This window comes from Aquarana catesbeiana, linkage group LG10 (assembly GCF_042186555.1).
Source record: "Aquarana catesbeiana isolate 2022-GZ linkage group LG10, ASM4218655v1, whole genome shotgun sequence".
Taxonomy (NCBI): domain Eukaryota; kingdom Metazoa; phylum Chordata; class Amphibia; order Anura; family Ranidae; genus Aquarana; species Aquarana catesbeiana.
In genome coordinates, this window is record NC_133333.1 from 236,904,210 (window position 1) to 236,926,197 (window position 21,988).

General features: G+C 43.9%; 1 protein-coding gene across 1 annotated transcript in view; it reads left to right on the plus strand.

Moving 5' to 3' along the window:
- CASZ1 (castor zinc finger 1) overlaps positions 1–21,988 on the plus strand; it is a 319,815-nt gene that overhangs the window by 171,744 nt on the left and 126,083 nt on the right. The window contains exon 2 of the mRNA XM_073603470.1: positions 4,957–5,006. The gene's annotated coding sequence lies outside the window, so the exon portion shown is untranslated. The remainder of the gene's footprint in view (positions 1–4,956; positions 5,007–21,988) is intronic.

Consider the following 21,988-nt stretch of genomic DNA (forward strand, 5'->3'; position numbering starts at 1 on the left):
TTGGAGGCATAACAGAAGGAGTGTACATGACTCTTTTGGAGGCATACCTGAAGCAGATAACAATTCTTTTGCATTTGTGCACTGCACAGTACCATAATTTAAACTGCAACCTTTTTCATAAAGTGTTGTGTTGGTTGTAGCTACCTCCTTGTACTTACTGTCAACTCTAAGAACTGGTGATATTATCTACAGAAAGCAGGAACAGTCACTTGTGTAACACTGCCCCATGACATATTTATAGCTCTATCCTCTGGAGTAGTTACAAACTGCTCATGGATTCTTATCCTCTCTGACAATACTAAAGGCTGGAGCAGCCTTTCTCAGCCAGGGTTCTCCCAGAGGTTTCTAGGGGTTCCAACGTCTGCCTCTTAGATAAGTAACCACCAACAACAATAATCTTTTTTTAGCTGTGTGTGTGTGTGTGTGTGTGTGTGTGTGTGTGTGTGGGGCGGGGGGGTTCTTTCAAAAACCACAGGTTGAAGGAACATTCTTCCCAGTGGCTATTACACCAATGAACTGTGAGCTGTAAATCTAGTAGATATTAGCAGGAGTTCCTTGAGCCAGAGAAAGTTATTTCAAAGGTTCCTCCATGTTAAAAAGGCTGAGAAAGGCTGCCCTAGAGTGATAGTGGTGCAGGCACAGTACTTTTACTTTTCCTTCTGCTCCACATTATAATATAGAGAAGAATTTACTACAAGTAACCTGCTGGAGGTCCTCATTATCGCACTCTAGGAGGTCCGAAAAAGCCAGATGATCAGGAGCCAAGATGGCCATGAATTTCATAGGCATCAATCCCAACACTATATCAAGTGTTTTTCTAATCTGGAGATTTCGAAACCTCTTTTTTTTTTTTACTTTTTACTTTTTATTACTCTAACCAGAGGGTCCTGGGTACTCTGAATAAGTTATATTCCCTCAGTCTGATGTTCAGTCAATACCATGCTCTTTGCAACTGGCTTGTTTTTACAGACATTTCTACATGACTAAGCTCATGTTCTTTAGGTTAAATGCTATTATACTGAGTTCCCATTATAGGGAGTGTGAAATCTTTGAATCCTGTTAGTGACGTGACTAGAACAAGATGGCTTTAACTGGTGTTTTGAGTTCCTTGCTGTGTTGGGGACAATAAGAGATTGTATTAGTTTGTGTTCCACTGAGCAGACATAGGTAATCTCTCAGGCCTTGCATGGCGAGGACAGATACTGGTGTGTAAAGAGTGAGGCTTGTCATCCTGACTCTTAAATAAGAGGAAATAAAGAGGGGTGAGGATGGCAGAAAGAGAATTTTTAATCCTCCTTCTGTTGCTGTGCGGCAGCAGGGGACAGCCTGACTTTGAAAACCAAGTCAGATTTCTATCACTTAGATCTGCTCACAAAAGAGAATAGCGATATTGTGGATCGCATAATTGAAGGGATCCACGATTATCTTATGTGAATGAGGCGCTTGCTAATTTTTGGCATTTTTACACCAAACCTTATCCCTAAACACATCAGGCATTTTGAATCCTCTCTCTCTTGCCATCTACCTTCCCAGAGCTAAAAGTTTTCCTCTGTTAGATCTAGGGAACATATGGCGGTAAATAATTCAGTGGCCTCTTCCTGTGTTGTGTGCTAGACTTTTTCTAAGGAGAACTGGGGGTGAATAGAAATACGCTCTATCAGATCTGCTGGTGACATCACAGCATGGCAAGGTCATAGATCTTCTTTATCAACCCTATGACATAAAGAAATCTTTTTTTTAAATGTACAATGGACTGAATGTCTTATTTTATTGTCTATACAGTACTTATAAACTGTCCTTCCTCTGTGAACAAGTATAATTGTTACTAGAAGTGTTATGTTGATGCTTGCCACCATGAAGGACCCATCCTGTCCTATAGTGTCTACTCCTATACAACCCATCCTGTCCTATAGTGTCTACTCCTATACAGCCCATCCTGTCCTATAGTGTCTACTCCTATACAACCCACCCTGTCCTATAGTGTCTACTCTTATACAACCCACCCTGTCCTATAGTGTCTACTCCTATACAACCCATCCTGTCCTATAGTATCTACTCCTATACAACCCATCCTGTCCTATAGTGTCTACTCCTATACAGCCCATCCTGTCCTATAGTGTCTACTCCTATACAACCCACCCTGTCCTATAGTGTCTACTCTTATACAACCCACCCTGTCCTATAGTGTCTACTCCTATACAACCCATCCTGTCCTATAGTATCTACTCCTATACAACCCATCCTGTCCTATAGTGTCTACTCCTATACAACTCACCCTGTCCTATAGTGTATACTCCTATACAACCCACCCTGTCCTATAGTGTCTACTCCTATACAACTCACCCTGTTCTATAGTGTCTACTCCTATACAACCCATCCTGTCCTATAATGTCTACTCCTATACAAACCACCCTGTCCTATAGTGTCTACTCCTATACAACCCACCCTGTCCTATAGTGTCTACTCCTATACAACCCATCCTGTCTTATAGTGTCTACTCCTATACAACCCACCCTGTCCTATAGTGTCTACTCCTTTACAACAAACCCTGTCCTATAGTGTCTACTCCTATACAACCCATCCCGTCCTATAGTGTCTACTCCTATACAATCCACCCTGTCCTATAGTGTTTACTCCTATACAACAAACCCTGTCCTATAGTGTCTACTCCTATAAAACCCATCCTGTCCTATAGTGTCTACTCCTATACAACCTATCCTGTCCTATAGCGTCTACTCCTATACAACCTATCCTGTCCTATAGTGCCTACTCATATACAACCCACCCTGTCCTATAGTGTCTACTCCTAAACAACCCATCCTGTCTTATCAGGGACAATAGAAAATGCAAAATCTGGTTCAGCTCTGCATAGAAACCAATCAGCTTCCAGGTTTTTTTGTCAAAGCTTAATTCAGGGGTCTTCAAACTATGGCCCTCCAGTTGTTCAAGAACTACAATTCCCATCATGCCTAGTCATGTCTGTGAATGTCAGAGTTTTACAATGCCTCATGGGATGTGTAGTTCTGCAACAGCTGGAGGGCTGTAGTTTGAGGATCCCTGGCTTAATTGAACAAGCTGGAGTTAGAAGCTGATTGGTTACAATGCACAGTTGCACCAGATTTTGTACTCACCAGTTTTAGTAAATCCCCCCATAGTGTCTACTCCTATACATGACACATGAACTCCCAGTCATGTGCCACTTCTATATATCCCATAGGCGCATTTTCTCCCCTTTCCAGCCAAAAGATTCTAAGTTTATATGCATTATTTATTTTCCAACATTTAAAAAATATATATATACTTTCCAAAACATCCAACACGAATTGGAACAGCGAAAATAATACAGCTGGACCCACCCCAAATTGGGTGCAGTAAGAACATGAAAAAAAAAGTGTAGCCATAGGGTGGTACTATGAATACCATGACATAAACTAGTGCCACGTCCCTGGGTCAGAATATGATATTGTTAGTAGGAAATTATGGACTTTATAGGCATATACACTACAATATATAAAAAAAAAATCATCCATATTACAATTCCATTAAAAATGATCCATAGACAAACTGGAATACATTATACAATAAAGTTCTGCACCCTACAAATTTGGAATTATTGACTACCCCCTACATAACATAGCCATAGTCATATTAACACTCCAAGGCCATAGAATTTATTGCTTCTTCAAGGTATGGAGGTTCCAAATCCCAAATTGTTGTAGCTTGCTCTATATGTTTTGTGACCTTAGTCGCTTTCTCAGGAGCTTTGTTGGTGCATTTATAAGAAAAAACAGGGATACATGTTAACCCAGCCAAAAAGATTCCCAGTTTATAAGCATTCTTTATCTTCCAAAATAAAAATAATTTTTATTTTCTAAAACATCCAACACGAATTGGAATAGCAAAATGAATACAGCTGGAACCATCCTAATTCAGGTGCAGTAAGAAAGTATTCATATATACAATCCCATTCAGAAGAGGACCGTGCGCCATTGCAAGAAACATGAAGTGAGAAACTTATAATATATGCGTCCAGCCAGAAGAATAGCAATATAGGTCACCAACTACCATAGGGAGCAGAGCAGGTGATCCCACTTATACATCATTGATTTGGTCATTTCTCCAGACTTTGCCAGTCAAATGCTCCATGTCAAAAAGCTACACCCAGGTCCGAAAAAGAAAAGTGGGGAAAAAAATAGCAGGGGAAGGGGGTGAAATAGGGGATGGGTATGTGTGGGCTATGGGCAAATTTGCTCCCCGTCCACTTCATCGCCTGATAGTCTGTAACTGACAGTCAACCTTAGCCTTGGATAAGATTCCAGTGTTTATGATGTATCATGTGTTGGTACAAACTAGAGCTAACTGAAAGTCTAAATCTGATTGGTAACTTCATGCATGCTATACAGCACAGATGGACAAGTCCTCCTGCTGGGCGATCGTATTCTGACAGTCACCGCTGGCGGCAGGTGTCAGAATTCCAAAAGAGCAACTGCATAGGATTTGAAAGCAGTCGATATTTGACCAACAATCTACCATCCAGCTCCAACCAGAGGTTGGGTGGGAGGAGACCTACAGGACCAACCATGAAGCAAATTTCGACCAGCTCCTGATGACATTTGAAGAGTGTATGGCCAGCTTTAGTGGTTCTAGGAAAACATACAGCACTCCATTTGCTCTTTATACATACTGTATACTGTATACTGTCTCATACTTTGGTACCTGACACCTGTGCCCGTCCTGCAAACACCACTTGACATCTGTTGTGTTTAAATCTTTGTATATAGCTGCCAGATACATGCTATAGACACACATTGTACTGCCTGCCACATGTTTCTGTATAAACACAAATTGTGTGTACGTACACCTCCCCACCGTCCATCGCTCAGTCTATAATTTCTGTTTTTTTTTTCTTTCTGGTTAGAAATGCAAATTAAGGGTTCTTTTCTTATTTTCTATCAGGATGAAGTGAAGGTTGACTTGGTGACGATTACGGGGAGTTTCCACATAAGGTAAGGACCGTCACAGGTGCTCATTCAGTTTATAGATACTAACCTATTAACCCTCAACAAAGGTCTGACATTGACCCAGCAAAGAGTGCCTAGCGGTCAGGATGGGGGAATGTCTGGTGCCATGTGCCGTGTAAATACCTCGTAGCTGGTATTAATTACAGAGCAACCAGGCAAGAAGTAAAGTCAATCATTGACCAATTTAGAGTTTAGCTTAATGCTTGCAGATTTCGTAGGCTTTGTGTTTCTGGATGGACTGCACTATACAGCCTGTAGGTGCTCCAGCATTAAGTTGAGGCTACAGTGGGTTCAGAGAGAAGTTGGGGACTGCTGGTCATGCAACCCCATTTTCAAAGTGTTAGTTTTATGGCTATTCAGATGATAAGAGTGCCAGTGAATATGGGGGTTTACATAGCAGTGTGTGGATTTACATAGTAGAGCGTTTAGGTGCTGAAGTAGAATGCCAGGATATAGGTAAGTAGATTCCATTCCTTAAGTTAATGTAAATAAAAAATGGTCATATTGTTAATATGGTCAGTAGGAGGAATGGTGCCACATTGTCCTTTTCAGTGGGAGGAATAGTGCCCCATCATTGGTATCAGTGGGAGGAATAGTGGCCCATCATTGGTATCAGTGGGAGGAATAGTGTCCTGTCATTGGTATCAGTGGGAGGATTAGTGTCCCGTCATTGTTATCAGCGGGAGAAATAGTATCCCGTTATTGGTATCAGTGGGAGGAATAGTGGCCCATCATTGGTATCAGTGGGAGGAATAGTGTCCCGTCATTGGTATCAGTGGGAGGAATAGTGCCCCATCATTGGTATCAGTGGGAGGAATAGTGTCCTGTCATTGGTATCAGTGGGAGGATTAGTGTCCCGTCATTGTTATCAGGGGGAGAAAAAGTTGTCCCGTCATTGGTATCAGTGGGAGGAATAGTGGCCCATCATTGGTATCAGTGGGAGGAATAGTGCCCCATCATTGGTATCAGTGGGAGGAATAGTGGCCCATAATTTGTATCAGTGGGAGGAGTAGTGGCCCAGCATTGGTATCAGTGGGAAGAATAGTGCCCCTTCATTGGTGTCAGTGGTAGGAATAGTGCCCCGTCATTGGTATCAGTGGGAAGAATTGTGCCCCATCATTAGCATCAATGGGAGGAATTGTGCCCCATCATTGGTGTCAGTGAGCGGAATAGTGCCCCATCATTGGTATCAGTGGGAGGAATAGTGCCCCATCATTTGTATCAATGGGGGGGAATAGTACCCCGTCATTGGTGTCAGTTGGAGGAATAGCTCACCATCAGTGTCATTGGCAGATATTATTTCCCACAGTTGTATCAGTGGGAGTAATAGTGCCTCCTACCAGTGGAAGGACTAGTGCCCCAAGGGCCAGATAAAGGCCAACAAAGGGTCACAGTTTGGAGACCTCTGGTCTATGAGAAAAAGTTGGGGGGACATAATGTCAGCAACTTACACTACCATGAGATAAATACAAAACTACTAACAATGACAGGGCACCTATAATTTGCCACCATTAATATATTTCTTGTCTAATGAATTGTTTGAATTTCCTGCTAAATGGTCAATGAAGATAAATTATAACCTGGATTATAGGAAGGTGTGACTGGTAACTCAATCACAAATGTATATTAAGCTCCAACTCCGGGAATGCAAGGGTTAAATGCTCGTTCAATGTAGGAGCAGAGCAATATTTACCTTAAAGCCCGTTATATCTGGGTGATATGTGGGCAGCTTCCATGCACCAAGGAGCATAAATCACTGCCCACACACATAGACCTCATATTTCTACAAGCCCTGATGTAGGGGGTGATGTGTGGCCCCCCCAAATGTGTTAGCTTTTGTATTAATGTTCGAAATAGAACCTTACATTGGACTCTAATATTTCGGTGTGGTGCTTCGATTTCAGATTCAAATATTGTCTTCACATCTCAAGGTGGTTGTTTCTTGGTGCACGGAAGCTGCCTATGTATTACCCAGATGCCTCACAGGGACACCATTAGCACAACTTTGATAAAATACATTTTCAGTAGTAAAGTATGACTTACAATTATCTCAAGGTTCCAGTGCCTTCAATCTGCTACTCTTAATTCTCACTTTGGTAGGCTTCTTCCTTCTGTGGCACCGGTCCCCCAAAGCCCCTTTCTATGGGGCGCTCCAGGCTTTAGAGGCGTGATGATGCCATCAAGTACAATGCAAGGCCAATATCCCTGCATTACATGTGAGGACGGCACAGGACTGTCCACAACCTGTAGCGGAAAACAGTGTCGGAACGAGGATTATGGTTAAGCATTACACCTTTTTCCTCTACCCCTAGACTTAATGAGCATTTAATCTTGCAATGTGGGGGTCCCCCACGGCATGGTGTTTTTTTTAGTAATTCCCGGGGTTGGGCTTTAAAACAATTCAGGATGTGTATGCATTAAATATATATTAAAATTCTCCTTCAATAGGAAACTGTCAGTTACTTTATTGTGTCCCTCTTAAGAGTACTGAATGGCTGTGATGAGGCAGGTGAACAGTAGACATAGGCTATCTATCTATCTATAGGTCTGAAAAGCCCTCGGAGCTCTCTGGTGACCTGTGTGTTGTGATGCCTTGTTTTTTATGGTCCGGCCGGTGTCAGAGGCTACTAGCGGATCAGCAGTTTATGTAAATAGTTGTGATGTAACATGCTCAGGTCTTGCAGGCCGGTTCAAGACATCCATCACTCTCAAGGCACACAGGGGCATCCAGACACTAGCAGCATGTGCCCTACTCTGGATCTGTTTGGTTTTCTTTTGTTGTCTCTTTTTTTTGCATTTTGGTTCCCAACTGTGAAGCACTTTTTCTTTGTCCTTTCAACTTTTTTTTTTTAAATTCTCCCCCTCCCCTCCCCCCCATCTCAAACCCCTCCCTAAATCACCCCCCCTGCTTGTTTAGCTTTCGGCTTCTATTCTGACTTCAAAGCCCTCCCCAATCATTGTCTATGAGCTGCAGGCAGTGGCCTTGAAATAGGAACACAGGAGAGCACACTGCAGGTCACGTTAGGGCATCATGCCTGTGAGTGTGAATGGCTGTTCTGGGATTCTTACTATTCATACTCCTGAAACCTGGTTACCGGTCTCTGCTGGCACCGTACGTCTTTCCCTCTAATGCTTACACACTGTTTCCCACCCTAACATCCCCATAGGAGTGGAGCCAACCTCTGTGCTAGAACATGGGAAGTAATAGGGGGTTTCACCTATTACCCCTCTTATACCTTTCCATATCCAACAACCTTTTACAGGAAACTCCAGGAATTAGATAAAATCTACCTTTGAAGTCACCTCTGACTTGCACGGCAAGGGTTAAATGCTCATTAGGTCTACAGGGAGCTGAAGAGGATGCATTACTTTATCCCCACTCTGGGCAGCTCCAGTGTTCTCCACCTCTTCCTCCAGCATGCCAGACTTTTAGTGGTCTTCAGTGTCATCAAGTACAACTAGAAGAGACTACCATACTTACCTTATCCCCACTCCGGCCAGCTCCAGTGTTTTCCAACTCTCCCTCCAGCACACCGGGCATTTGGTGGTCCTTCAAGGTCATAAAGTACAAACTGAAGAGGTTGCCATACTTACCATACCCACCTCTGGCCAGCTCCAGTGCTCTCCACCTCTACCGCTGGCATGCCAGGCTTTGGGTGGTCCTTTAGTGCCATCAAGTACGAGCTGAAGAGGTTACCGTACTTAACTTACCCCTTCTCCACGCCCCACACTCCAGTGCTTTCCACCTCTTCCTCCAACACTCTGAGCTTTGGGTGGTCATTCAGTGTCATGTACAAGCTGAAGAAGCTGCTATACTTACCTTAAACCCACTCTGGCCGGCTTCAGCACTCTTCTTCTCTCCCTTCGGTGCTCCAGGCTTTGACTGGCCCTTCGACATCATCATATACAATGCATTATTAGCCCTGCATTGTACATGGAGGAGGCAGGAGTGGAACCTCTTTAGAGAAGAGCCTTCAGGGGGCTGATTGCACCACTGGAGAGACCCTTTCCCCCTGCTCTGGCCAGCTCCAGTGCTTTCCACCTCTCCCTCTGGCACGCCAGACTTAAGGTGGTCCTTTAGTATCATCAAGTACAAGCTGAAGAGATTACTGTACCCAACTTACCCCTGCTCCAGCCAGCTCCAGTGCTTTCCACCTCTTTCTCTGATGCTCTGAGCTTTGGGTGGTCATTCAGTGTCATCATGTACAAACTGAAGAGGCTACTATACTTACCTTAAACCCACTCTGGCCAGCTTCAGCAGTCTTCTCCTCTCCCTCTGGTGCTCCAGGATTTGTGTGGCCCTTCAGCATCATCATATACAATGCATTATCAGCCCTGCATTGTACATGGAGGAAGCAGGAATGGGACCTCTTTAGAGAAAAGCCCTCAGAGGACCAGGTGCACCACTGGAGAGACCCTGCTGAAGTATAGAATACTTGCCTTCTTCCTGACTCCAGCAGAGTCCATCCAGCTGTGCAACCTGTTCCCTCAAGCCTCCTGTCTCTGTGCTGTGGCCGTGGTCATATTTCTGACTCTGTCACGTACAATGCAGGGTAAACAGCATTATGAAGATGATGCTGAGGGGCCTCGCAAAGCCCAGAGGGCTAAAAGGAGATGAGAAGAGCACTGGAGCTGGCTGGAATGGGGGTAAGGTAAGTATTGCATTCTCTTCAGCTCTCCCTGAACTTAAAAACCATTTAATTCTTGCAGTGAGGGAGGCCACTGCAAGGGTAGATTTTGTCTAACTCCTGAAGATGGACTTTAAGTTGTTTGTAAATGGTTATGGGATGCAGAGAGGAATAACATGGCTAATAGGTAAAACCCTATTTCTTCCCATGTTGTAGCACAGAGGATGGCCCTATCCCAATAGTGATGGTAGGGTAAGAAAGCATGTATCAACTTCTTTTTGCAGCCAAACCTCAGTAGTCACCTGCGTCCTTCCAGATCTAAACAGTCAGACGTTACAGAGTTACAACATTAAAGCAATGGTTATATGATCTCCACCTTTTATAATTTTTTACTTTGAAATGGAACGTTAGTGGGAACACCTGTCCAGAACCTACCAGGCAGTATACTTTTGCTCCTGAACAGATGTATTATACCAAACAGATTTAAAAAAAACAGATTTAGATCAAAGCAAAGTCCATCAGTGGATTGGTACAATGTGCGTCTATACGAACCTCCGCTGGTTAGCAGTAGTGTGCTTACTCCCAGAATTGGTATGGAAATTATACTGATTTATACACACTTAATGGCTTAGTCTCTTTGCTCTTCAGAGATGTCCTGTGGAGAAGAGGTTGGAAAACACAGAATTAGTGATTATTAGATAATGGAGAATCAAAATTATATAGAAAATTCCTGATAATTGAGGTCGCTTATCTCCATTTAACTTTATTCCGACACTAATAGCCCCCCCTGCTAGGCAGAAAACGTTCTGTTTGGCCTTTCTTGTTGGTTACAAGGGATGCCGGCCGTACGCAGTACAGTTTTCTGTCCAGTTTGATGCTTTACAAATAAACATTTATCTCTTGGGGCATTTGTATAAAAACAATGTACAAGTGGATCACAGTAAATGGAGATAATTTTGGCGATCAAATAAAAAGATCAACATGTCTTTTCTTCCAGCACATCACTAGATCTGGTCCTTGCTCCAGGAGGCAGATTCTGGTACTTGTATATGTCTGCTTAGTTTAACAAGTAGTGATGAGTGTGGGTTTGGGCTTGGGTTTGGTCTAAACCCAAGTTTGACCGAACCCAGAAGTTAGATGTCATTCCTGGGTCAAAGAGATGCAGGTAGAAGATTCTTCGGCCTGCGGTTGACATACGCAAAGGGATGGGGATGCTTGTGACATAATTGACCTAAAATGGGCACATGGCCATTATTTGGTCAATGTAATTCACCTACTGTAGTATGGCCATGTGTGTCACATTGTGTTCACATTAGACCAGCCTCTATATATTTCCCACCCACAACTCATTGGCCCAGCTTAATTCCAGGTTCAGAACAAACCCAAGTTCCTCCTATTACCAAGCAGGATAGCAGTACTTCCTAGTTCTTCAATAGCGTGTGTTACCACCGATTCATTTTGATATGGTGCACTTAAAGACTTGGCATGGTTGAGTATTGGGTTGATTTTCAGTCTGGTCATCAAGAGACAATTCAAGTAGAAGTCCTAATGCCACGCATGTCATCCCTTTAATTCTGTAGAGAACCTACCTTTAATGTGGGTACAAAAAGTAACGAAGTCAAGTACCTGCCTGTTGCAACCAGTATTCATCAGTAAAAGATTATTTATTTTTTTGCTGTTGGTGATATGGGTCACTGCACATTGCTCTTTGCCTTGTTGAATATGCCAGTGTTGCTCACGTCACATATTTCGGTAGGGCTCACTAGAGAAATATAGCTAGACATAGACCCAAGATGGAATTTGAAAGCTGTGAATCCAGAAAACATGTGAGCACAGCAATGGAGCAAGCTTATAGGCATATTAGCATGATCTCGTAGAATGGTCACATTTTCTATTTTCCATCTCCTGACTTAGTCGGCCGGTGAGCCACATTCATTTAAAGTGACATGAAGTAATGTTTTTTTGCTCTCAGTAGTGTGCTATGCCACCACACACTTGGTAAACTACCTACTCTTAACCCCTGAGTTGGCCCTTTTTGGTCTAATTAACATCCCAGATATCAAAATATCAAGAGGCTGTAAACAGCTTCTTATTGTCCCTTGTGGCACGGAAAGTTATTCTTCCTCGGTGGATTTACCCAGAACCTCCCACCACTTCTCTGTCCATAGCTAAATTATTTTATGTTTTCTGTATGGATATGGTGGAGGCTTCCTTATGTAAGGACTCACAGGTTAAACATTTCTTCGAGGTTTGGGAATCCTTTATTCAAACCTTGCCCTTACGTACTCAACAATCTATAGTACAATGTTTTCAATACACCCAGTGGTACCAATGACCTCCCCCCATTGACGTCTTGCCCCCCCATTTAACCCATAATATCTTTTTTAATCTGTGGACTGAGGCTTCCCCCATTTTCCTCTAGCTCTTAACTACTAGACCAGGGATAGGCAGATGGTTAGATATAAGGCTAGGATAGGCAACCCCTGGCACTGGTGCCGCAAGCGGCACGCCAAGTCTCTTTTGCCGGTACTCGACTCATCAGCAGAGCAGTGCAGGGAAGTGTCAGTGAGACACTAATGCATTCCAATTTCAGAGTTCCCCATGCCGTACCTGCACTGAGGGGGAGGCACTGCGCCCCCACACATTGTACAAGATGGGAAACATTGTTCGGTTCTCTAACTTTGCTGTAGCTGCGATCATCAGCTTTTGTGATGGGGAAGAGATTGGGTGCAGTTCTGCTGGGGGGCTGTCCCTCTTTCCAGGAGGAGGAGGAGGACTGTCTTGACTACTGCTAAAGCAAATCACAGTCCTGCTAGCCCCGTCCACTTTCTGGAGGAAGATGACTCGCTTGGTTGCCACACCTATCTCAGAAAGAAGGTATTTCCCCGTGATTGCGAAAACACAATCAGGTGACAGTTTGTGGAATTACTGTTGAGCTTCTGGGAAATTTGTTGAAATTATTCCTGAACCTTTGCCTCACTTACTACGGAACCCCAGAACTCTGTGTCCCTTTAAGCCACAGCCAGTATTCAGCGCAATGAAAATCACACCCAACCACTTTTTCTCAGCTGCGGGGACCTAACTTATGATCCTGCACACAGGCCCACTGCTTTCAGAAAATGCCCCTGACCTGAGCTCATCATTGCGCATCCATTCCAGATGCTTGTATGTGACATCCCATACATCCCATACATCACATACATTACATACAAGCATGTGGGCTGGATGTGAGAGGTGGATCAGCAGGATGAGTGTGCCAGGACAGGTAGATGTGTCTCATCTCTGCTTCCTTTCACCACTCTGCATATCACACATATCATAGATGAGAAGAGGGTACAGTGGTGGAACAGATGAGCAGGAGGGTACAGCGGTGGGGAAAATAAGCAGGAGGGGTTCAGAGGTGGGATAAAAGAGCAGGAGGGTACAGCGGTGGGGCAGATGTGCAGGTACAGCGGTGGAAGAGATGAGAAGGGGGTTCAGCAGGGGGACAGAAGAGCAGGGGGGTACGGTGATGGGCCAGATGAGAAGGGGGTTCAGTGTTGGGGCAGAAAAGCAGGGGGGTAGAGCAGTGGGGCAGATGAGCAGATGGGTTCAGTGTTAGGACAGATGAAAAGGTGATTTAGTAGTGAGAGAGAAGAGCATGGGGATATGGTGGTGGAGCAGATGTGCAGGGAGGTACAGTGGTGGGGCAGATGAGAAAAGGGGTACATTGATGGGGCAGATGAGTAGGGGGGTTACAGTGGTGGGACAGAAGAGCAAGGGGGTACAGTGGTGGGGCAGATGTGCAGGAGGTACAGTGGTGGGAGGGATGAGAACGGGGTTCAGCGGTGGGACAGAAAAGCAGGGGGTACAGTGATGGGGCAGATGAGCGGGAGGATTCAGTGTTTAGCCAGATTAGAAGGGGGTTAGAGTGGTGGGAAAGATGAGCAGGGGGGGGATTCAGTGTTGGGGCAGAGGAGAAAGGAGGTACATTGGTGGGGCAGAGAAGCAGGGGGGTACAGAGGTGGGGCAGATGTGCAGAGGGGTGCAGAGGAGAAAGAAGGTACATCGGCGGAACACAGGAGCAGGGGGTTACAGTGATGAGGCAGAAGAGCAGGGGGAACAGAGGTGGGACAGATGTGCATGGAGCTACAGTGGTGGGGCAGCTGAGAAAGGGGGAACATTGGTGGGGCAGATGAACAGGGGGTTACAGTGGTATGACAGATGAGCAGGGGGGTACAGAGGTGGGGCAGATGTACAGGGGGGTACAGAGGTCCACTCTCTAATGTGTACTTGTCTCAAAATATTTTCCGTCTGCTGACACCAAGAGAAAAATGGTAACGGGACAGGATCTCAAGCTGATTGACAGCCTCAGCTCTGTTCCTGTGTGCTATTTGAAGGGAGGTGTGTCCCTTTCCTCCAATCAGCTTTTAGAGCTCTCCTCGATGAGCTCTGCAGAGTGTAACTTCAGCTGTCCGCCCCTTTTTTCTGAACTATCAGACAAGCTTATAAATTTTGGACTTTAAATGGATCTAGAGAAGAGAAGACTGTAGATACTGTAGATACAACTTATGTAGGAGAATTTGTTTCATCCCCGTGTATCACCTGAGGATGGTCCCTTCACTGGGTATATGGACGGTTTTACAACCACTTTAAGACTATTACAATAAAGTTGCTGGAACAATAAGTTGTTTTAATGAGATGGCATCATGCTGTGATTGTGTCTTTGAACACACAGAGCACTTATAGAAGCTGCATGCGGTAATATACGGTGATCCACTTTCTTCTGGTGGGGTCAGAAATGTACGGCTCCTGGAAATGGAGTGAACTCTTTACATGAAGGAAGCTGGAGAAAGTACAGATAATGAGACATGATGTAACCAGATTGTTAGCCGTCCATTATGGGCTAATGAATTCTTTGTTTGCCCTCCACTCATTGTCCTGAGAGGTGTTTTCTTTCACTTGTCTGCTTGTCCTCTCCCATCACATTCACTTTCCTGGTGATGTGGTTACAGAGGGGGTCATGGAGGAACCATGGTTTTGTTGGGATAAGGAACCTATGAATTGCAGATCTGGTCTAGAGCACATGAAAAAAACATTTTTTTGTGATACCACCTAGGCTTTAATTGGAATAATGGTTATTTGGAAAGGCTTGGCTTGGTTTCTTTTCTTTTAAAACGAGCAATTTGTTCACTTAGACCAGGGTTTCTCAACCAGGGTTCCGTGGAATCCAAGGGTTCCTCCATTGGTTGCTACGGGTTCCTTGAGCAATGACCAATTTTTGCCTCTCGGATAAGTTCAGAGTGACACCCATGATCTTTTTAGCTATCTGTACGGGGGGGGGGGGGGATTCTTCCCCAAGACCACAGATGTAAGGAGCACTCTTCCACTGACCATTGCACCAATGTATCATGAGTTGTAGATATAGCCATTTTTTAACAGGTGTTCCCTGAGACCGAAAAGGTTATTTCAAGGGTTCCTCCGTGTTGAAAAGGTTGAGAAAGTCTGACTTGGACCTTTCTCAGCTGGGGTTTAGGAGCCCTAGGGTTTCCTACAGATGGGTTCCTTGAGCTGTGGCTAATTGACCTCCCATCTGAAGGTTTCCAAATAATCCTGGCTCCAGCACCACTTGGCAGAGCCAGTGGTATGGCATGATCCTTTTAGTTCTCTCTAAGGGGGACCATCTTTGTTTCTACTACTTGAGAAAAAAAGATTGGATGGCGCTGGAACCTTAAAGTAGAACTATAGGCAAACTTTTGTTTCCATTTGGGATAGAGTAAGTTATAACCTCTGTCAGATTTTTTTTTCGCCAAAAGTGTCCAATTTCAGGGATTTCCCTTCACTTCCTGTCTCACAGGCAGACAGGAAGTGGTAGGGAATTCCTTGGGGACCCCCAGATCACCAGAACTAGTGTCCCCATTGCATGATATCCCCTCTATTACTTTTCTGGGGACAACCCAAAATTTGGGATTTTTTTTAACTTTTACTTTCAGTGATAAGGGTGAGCAGAACAAATAGGGTGAATCTGCCTAACGGGGGCACAGACAGCAATAAAAACTGACGGGGGTTCTAATCCATCTTCACTCTATCCAAAACTAAAAAAAAAAAAAAAATAGCTTTTCCTTTAGTTATACTTTAAGTGGAAAATAAAACCTTCAATTGGTTTATTGTTACATTTTACTGTTCTGTTCCCAAAGGTGTATCTAGGACTCAGGGGTCTCAAACTGGCGGCCCTCCAGCTGTTGCGAAACTACAAGTCCCATCATACCTCTGTCTGTGGGAGTCATGCTTGTAAATGTCAGCCTTGCAATGCCTCATGGGACTTGTAGTTTCGCAACAGCTGGAGGGCCGCCAGTTTGAGACCCCTGATCTAGGTGGTATGTACTCTGCTTCCATACACTGAAGGAGCCTTTGGGCTGTAAACATATTGGTTAGATCAGAAGATTGGAGCGCCACAATGAAAAGCTGAATTCCAGAAGAAAAAAAAAAGATTTTATTCCAATCTGTAATACATAACAAAATAAGGGGTGACTCGCTCCCCTAGGTTTGAAAGGCAGTGCCACATCCAATGTACAGATACATATAAAGAAAAATTCCACCTAAGTGGACTTTAACGGCACTTGTAAGAAATTATAGATAGTAAAAAGATATAGAAATATATAAAAACTAAAAAAGTTTATTTATTTGAAAACAACACATGTTAAAACATTGTATACATAGAATTCAACGAAACATTTACATAATAAATAGATTCAGTATTATCACCAAATGGTGGATTTTTACAGAGGCTCTTTTCACACCCAACGCGTTTTGGGATATACAGTATTCTAGTCCTTCTTCAGGGGTGTAGAAGATAAGAGAAATTCATCTAGGGTAATTAGAATATGAAATCATGAGTGAGTTACCACTACATGTGGATTTGTGTATATTAATCCACTTGAAGTTACTATCTTTTTACTATCTATAATTTCTTACAAGTGCCGTTAAAGTCCACTTAGGGGAATTTTTCTTTATATGAATCTGTAATACATTTTCCCTTGCAGGGTCCTACGGAGCCACCCTTGCATTTGCGCTCCCAGCAGCAGACTACAGGACAACGTTGTTACACTGCCTGGGTTGACAACCATGGACAGCCCAAGAGGACAATAAACCTCAAAGACACGCCTCTAATCCTCCTACAAGGGAGAATGATTGACAGCGCCTCCTGTGGCAGCGCTGTCACTTCAACAACAAGGAGCAGCGGAGGCGTGTCTTCCCTGTGTTGTCCTCTGGGGGGCACCGGTGCATGTGGGGTCAGGGAGCATCTTTACAAAATTTTAGTTGGGGACAGAGGAAGGAAAGGGGGAAGGCATGCACTGGGTATGATGGGACATACAGTCCCTAGGAATCTAACATGGTCAATAGTAATGTGTGTGTTCACCCCAACATGAAGTTTGAGAAAGTGGCACATGTGCAGCCGGAGCACTATGCAGGGGAGCAATTGGAAAAAGGCACGTTATAATGTGTAGTGAGAAACCATTTTCTTATCTCGGTTAAAAAAAAAAAAAAAAAAAGTAGTACTTTCATAGAAAAGTGGAGGTTTCTGCAAATTGTGTTGGTTGGCATAATCATTACTTTTTTTATTTTATTTTTGTGCATCAAAAGAAAAGGACTTACAGGATGTGACCGCAATTTTATTGTCTTCTTTATGTATTGCACCACCTTTATTTCAACATACCGCGTATTGTAATGTGAAGTGAAATCTTTCATATTTCTTGGGTGACGAATTATAAGAGGGAGTTGTTGGGGGACACAAGGTGGGCACCCATACCTGTACAACATTATATACTATATTGTCAAAAGTATTGGAATGCCTGCCTTTACACACACATGAACTTTAATGACATCCCAGTCTTAGTCCGTAGGGTTCAATATTGAGTTGGCCCGCCCTTTGCAGCTATAACAGCTTCAACTCTTCTGGGAAGGCCGTCCACAAGGTTTAGGAGTGTGTCTATGGGAATGTTTGACCATTCTTCCAGAAGTGCATTTGTGAGGTCAGGTACTGATGTTGGATGAGAAGGCCTGGCTCGCAGTCTCCGCTCTAATTCATCCCAGAGGTGTTCTATCGGGTTGAGGTCAGGACTCTGTGCAGGCCAGTCCAGTTCCTCCACCCCAAACTTGCTCATCCATGTCTTTATGGACCTTGCTTTGTGCACTGGTGTGCAGTCATGTTGGAACAGGAAGGGGCCATCCCCAAAATGTTCCCACAAAGTTGGGAGCATTACATTGTCCAAAATGTCTTGGTATGCTGACACCTTAAGAGTTCCCTTTACTGGAACTAAGGAGCCAAGCCCAACCCCTGAAAAACAACCCCCACACCATAATCCACCATAATCCCCCCTCCACCAAATTACTTGGACCAGTGCACAAAGCAATGCTCCTTCATCCAGAGTGTAGCCACCCTAATACAGGAGGTGTGTCCTGGCAGATCACCAGGTGAAAACAAGAGGGGGAAAAAGCCTGAAAAAGAAAAGGAATTGAGCCACCACATCTAATGATTGTTAAAGAGGACGTCCGCCCCCCCCTTTAAGAATTAAAAGTCAGCAGCTACATATACTGTAGCTGCTGACTTTTAACATTAGGACACTTACCTGTCCTGGAGTCCAGCGATGAGGGCACCACAGACGATCTTCGGATCGGCCGGTCAGGTGCTGCCACGGCCATTGCTACTAAGGGAACCCGGCAGCGTTGCTTTTTCGGCTTCATGGCTGGGCCCCTACTGCACATGCGCAAAGCTCGCTACGCTCTTTCACTGGCCATCAGAAGAGGAGGGAGGAGGAGTGGGACTGAGCTGCTGACATGGATCGTCATGGTCCGGTCTTCCGGAAGGTATCTGCTCCCCACCAAAAGGGGGGGGGGGGGATAAAATGAGCGGAAGTTCCACTTTTGGGTGGAAGTTCCACTTTTGGGTGGAACCCACCGCTTTAAGCTGCAATATATAAATATAAAAATTTTCGTTTGGGGTTTAATTTCACTTTAAATATATACAGCGCCTTGAAAAAGTATTCATACCCCTTGACATTTTCCACATTTTGTCATGTTACAACCAAAAATGTAAATGTATTTTATTGGCATTTTATGTGCTAAACCAACACAAAGTGGCACATAGTTGTAAAGTGGAAGGAAAATGATAAATGCTTTTCAATTTTTTTTTTATAAATAAATATCTGAAAAGTGTGACTTGCATTTGTATTCAGCCCCCTTTACTCTGATACCCCTAACTAAAATCTAGTGGAACCAAATGCCTTCAGAAGTCACCTAATCTGTAAATTGAGTCCACCTGTGTGTAATTTAATCTCAGTATAAATACAGCTGTTCTGTGAAGCCCTCTGAGGTTTGTTAGAGAACCTTATTGAACAAACCGCATCATAAAGGCCAAGGAACACACCAGACAGGTAAAGTGGTAGAGAAGTTTAAAGCAGGGTTAGGTTATAAAAAATTATCCCAAGCTTTGAACATCTCACAGAGCACTGTTCAATCCATCATCCGAAAATGGAAAGAGTATGGTACAACTGCAAACCTACCAAGACATGGCCGTCCCCCTAAACTGACAGGCCGGGCAAGGAGAGCATTCATCAGAGAAGCAGCCAAGAGGTCCATGGTAACTCTGGAGGAGCTGCAGAGATCCACAGCTCAGGTGGGAGAATCTGTCCACAGGACAACTATTAGTCGTGCTCTCCACAAATCTGGCCTTTATGGAAGAGTGGCAAGAAGAAAGACATTGTTGAAAGAAATCCATAAGAAGTCCTGTTTGCAGTTTGTGAGAAGCCATGTGGAGGACACAGTAAACATGTGGAAGAAGGAGCTCTGATCAGATGAGACCAAAATGTAACTTTTTGGCCTAAAAGCAAAACACTATGTGTGGTGGAAAACTAACACTGCACATCACCCTGAACACACCATCCCCACTGTGAAACATGGTGGTGGCAGCATCATGTTATGGGGATACTTTTCTTCAGCAGGGACAGAGAATCTGGTCAGAGTTGATGGGAAGATGGATGGAGCCAAATACAGGGCAATCTTAGAAGAAAACCTGTTAGAGTCTGCAAAAGACTGGAGACTGGGGTGGAGGTTCACCTTCCATCAGGACAACGACCCTAAACATACAGCCAGAGCTACAATGGAATGGTTTAGATCAAAGCATATTTATGTGTTAGAATGGCCCAGTCAAAGCCCAGACCTGAATCCAATTGAGAATCTGTGGCAACACTTGAAAATTGCTGTTCACAGACGCTCTCCATCTAATCTGACAGAGCTTGAGCTATTTTGCAAAGAAGAATGGACAAAAATGTCACTCTCTAGATGTGCAAAGCTGGTAGAGACATCCCCAAAAAGACTTGCAGCTGTAATTGCCGTGAAAGGAGGTTCTACAAAGTATTGACTCAGGGGGGCGCCATACAAATGTACACCACACTTTTTACATATTTATTTGTAAAAAACGTTGAAAACCATTTATCATTTTCCTTCCACTTCACAATTATGTGCCACTTTGTGTTGGTCTATCACATAAAATCCCAATAAAATATATTTACGTTTTTGGTTGTAACCTGACAAAATGTGGAAAATTTCAAGGGGTATGAATACTTTTTCAAGGCACTGTAAGTGGTCAAGTATCTGGACGGACATACCTGATGCCGAACCCTCCATCACAGCTCCTGGCAATGACCATACCTGATTACACGGCATTGATCTGCAGGATATACTCAGATTTGTGGCTGCAGACAATGAAAGTTTGGTGATTACTAGCGGCAGGAGCTAAATAGCCCTGTAACTGGTATGAAGGTTAATTCATGGTCCGCTAAACAGGAAAAATATGATAGGACTGTCAGACAGAATAGAGGGAGAAGGGGGAGGGGGGGGGGTAGAATCTAATCTAAAGGCAGAGGCTGCTGTGCTGTAAAACATATACAAATGCCAATAGACCCGAGACACGGCCTCTCTCTGCTCCCGGTGTGATCGGATTAAAGGTACCGGCCTTAGGCTGGCCAAAGTACAATTTTGTTCAAAATTTTTTGTTTTAAGTAAATAATATTTTTTTCTATTTTCTAATTATGAATGGGATACAATTCATTCATTTCCAACCATAGTATCCGGAAAACTGGAAGGAGCAGGATGGAACATTTTTCTCAAATGAATAGGAAACAGTGAATTGAGTTAATGACTAAGCGCTAACATTTGCGCAAAACGCGTCTACCTCTTTGTCCCCTGCTCCATCTGTCAACCACTTGTCATATGAAGCTTCAGTAAAAGGATTTTTGGAAGTGCAGCCGTCCGGAATCATTTCCTTATGTAACAGTGAATGAAGTTTTCACCCAGGAATTTACATTCGTTCTGTAATCAAGTGTAAAATCAAATTCAATTTTGTACTTTCGAACGACATTTGTCGTATACTGAAAACTTTTGTTGGGATATTCGGATGAACGTTCGTTCAAAAATTGATCGGGGGGTATGGCCATCTTTAGATCTGCTTTCTTGCTTTTGTTAACGGTGGGAATGAGAAGTATTGAGCGAGAGAGTAAATCCTCAGTCTTATTCCAAAATCGATTCAATTCATTATTTTCCTCAAAGTTCTACAAACAATCCCCCATAATGACATGTGAAGGAAGTTTGTTTGAAATCTTTGCAAATTTATTAAAAATAAAAAAATCCCGTGTACATAAGTATTCACAGCCTTTGCTCAATACTTTGGTGAAGCACCAGTGACACCCTCAAGTCTTTTTGAGTATGATGCTACAAGATTGGCACACCTATTTTTGGGCAGTTTCTCTCATTCTTCTTTGCAGGACCCCTCAAGTGCCATCAGGTTGGATGGGGAGCGTCAGGGCACAGCCATTTTCAGATCATTCCAGAGATGTTCAAGAGGGTTCAAGTCTGGGCTCTGGCTGGGCCACTCAAGGCCATTCACAGAGTTGTCCCATAGCCACTCCTTTGTTATCTTGGCTGTGTGCCTATGGTTGTTGTCCTGTTGGAACGTTCACTCCAGTCGGAGGTCCAGAGCGCTCTGGAGCAGGTTTTCATCAAGGATGTCTCTGTACATTGCTGCATTTATCTTTTCCTCGTTCCTGACTAGTCTCCCAGTTCCTGTCACTGGAAAGCATCCCCACAGCATGATGCTGCCACCACCATGCTTCACTGTAGGGATGGCATTGGCCAGGTGATGAGCGGTGCCTGGTTTCCTCCAGACATGACATTCGCCATTCAGTCCAATGAGTTCAATCTTTGTTTCATCAGACCAGAGAATTTTGTTTCTTATGGTCTGAGAGTTCTTCAGGTGCCTTTTGGCAAACTCCAGGCAGGCTGTCATGTGCCTTTTACTGAGAA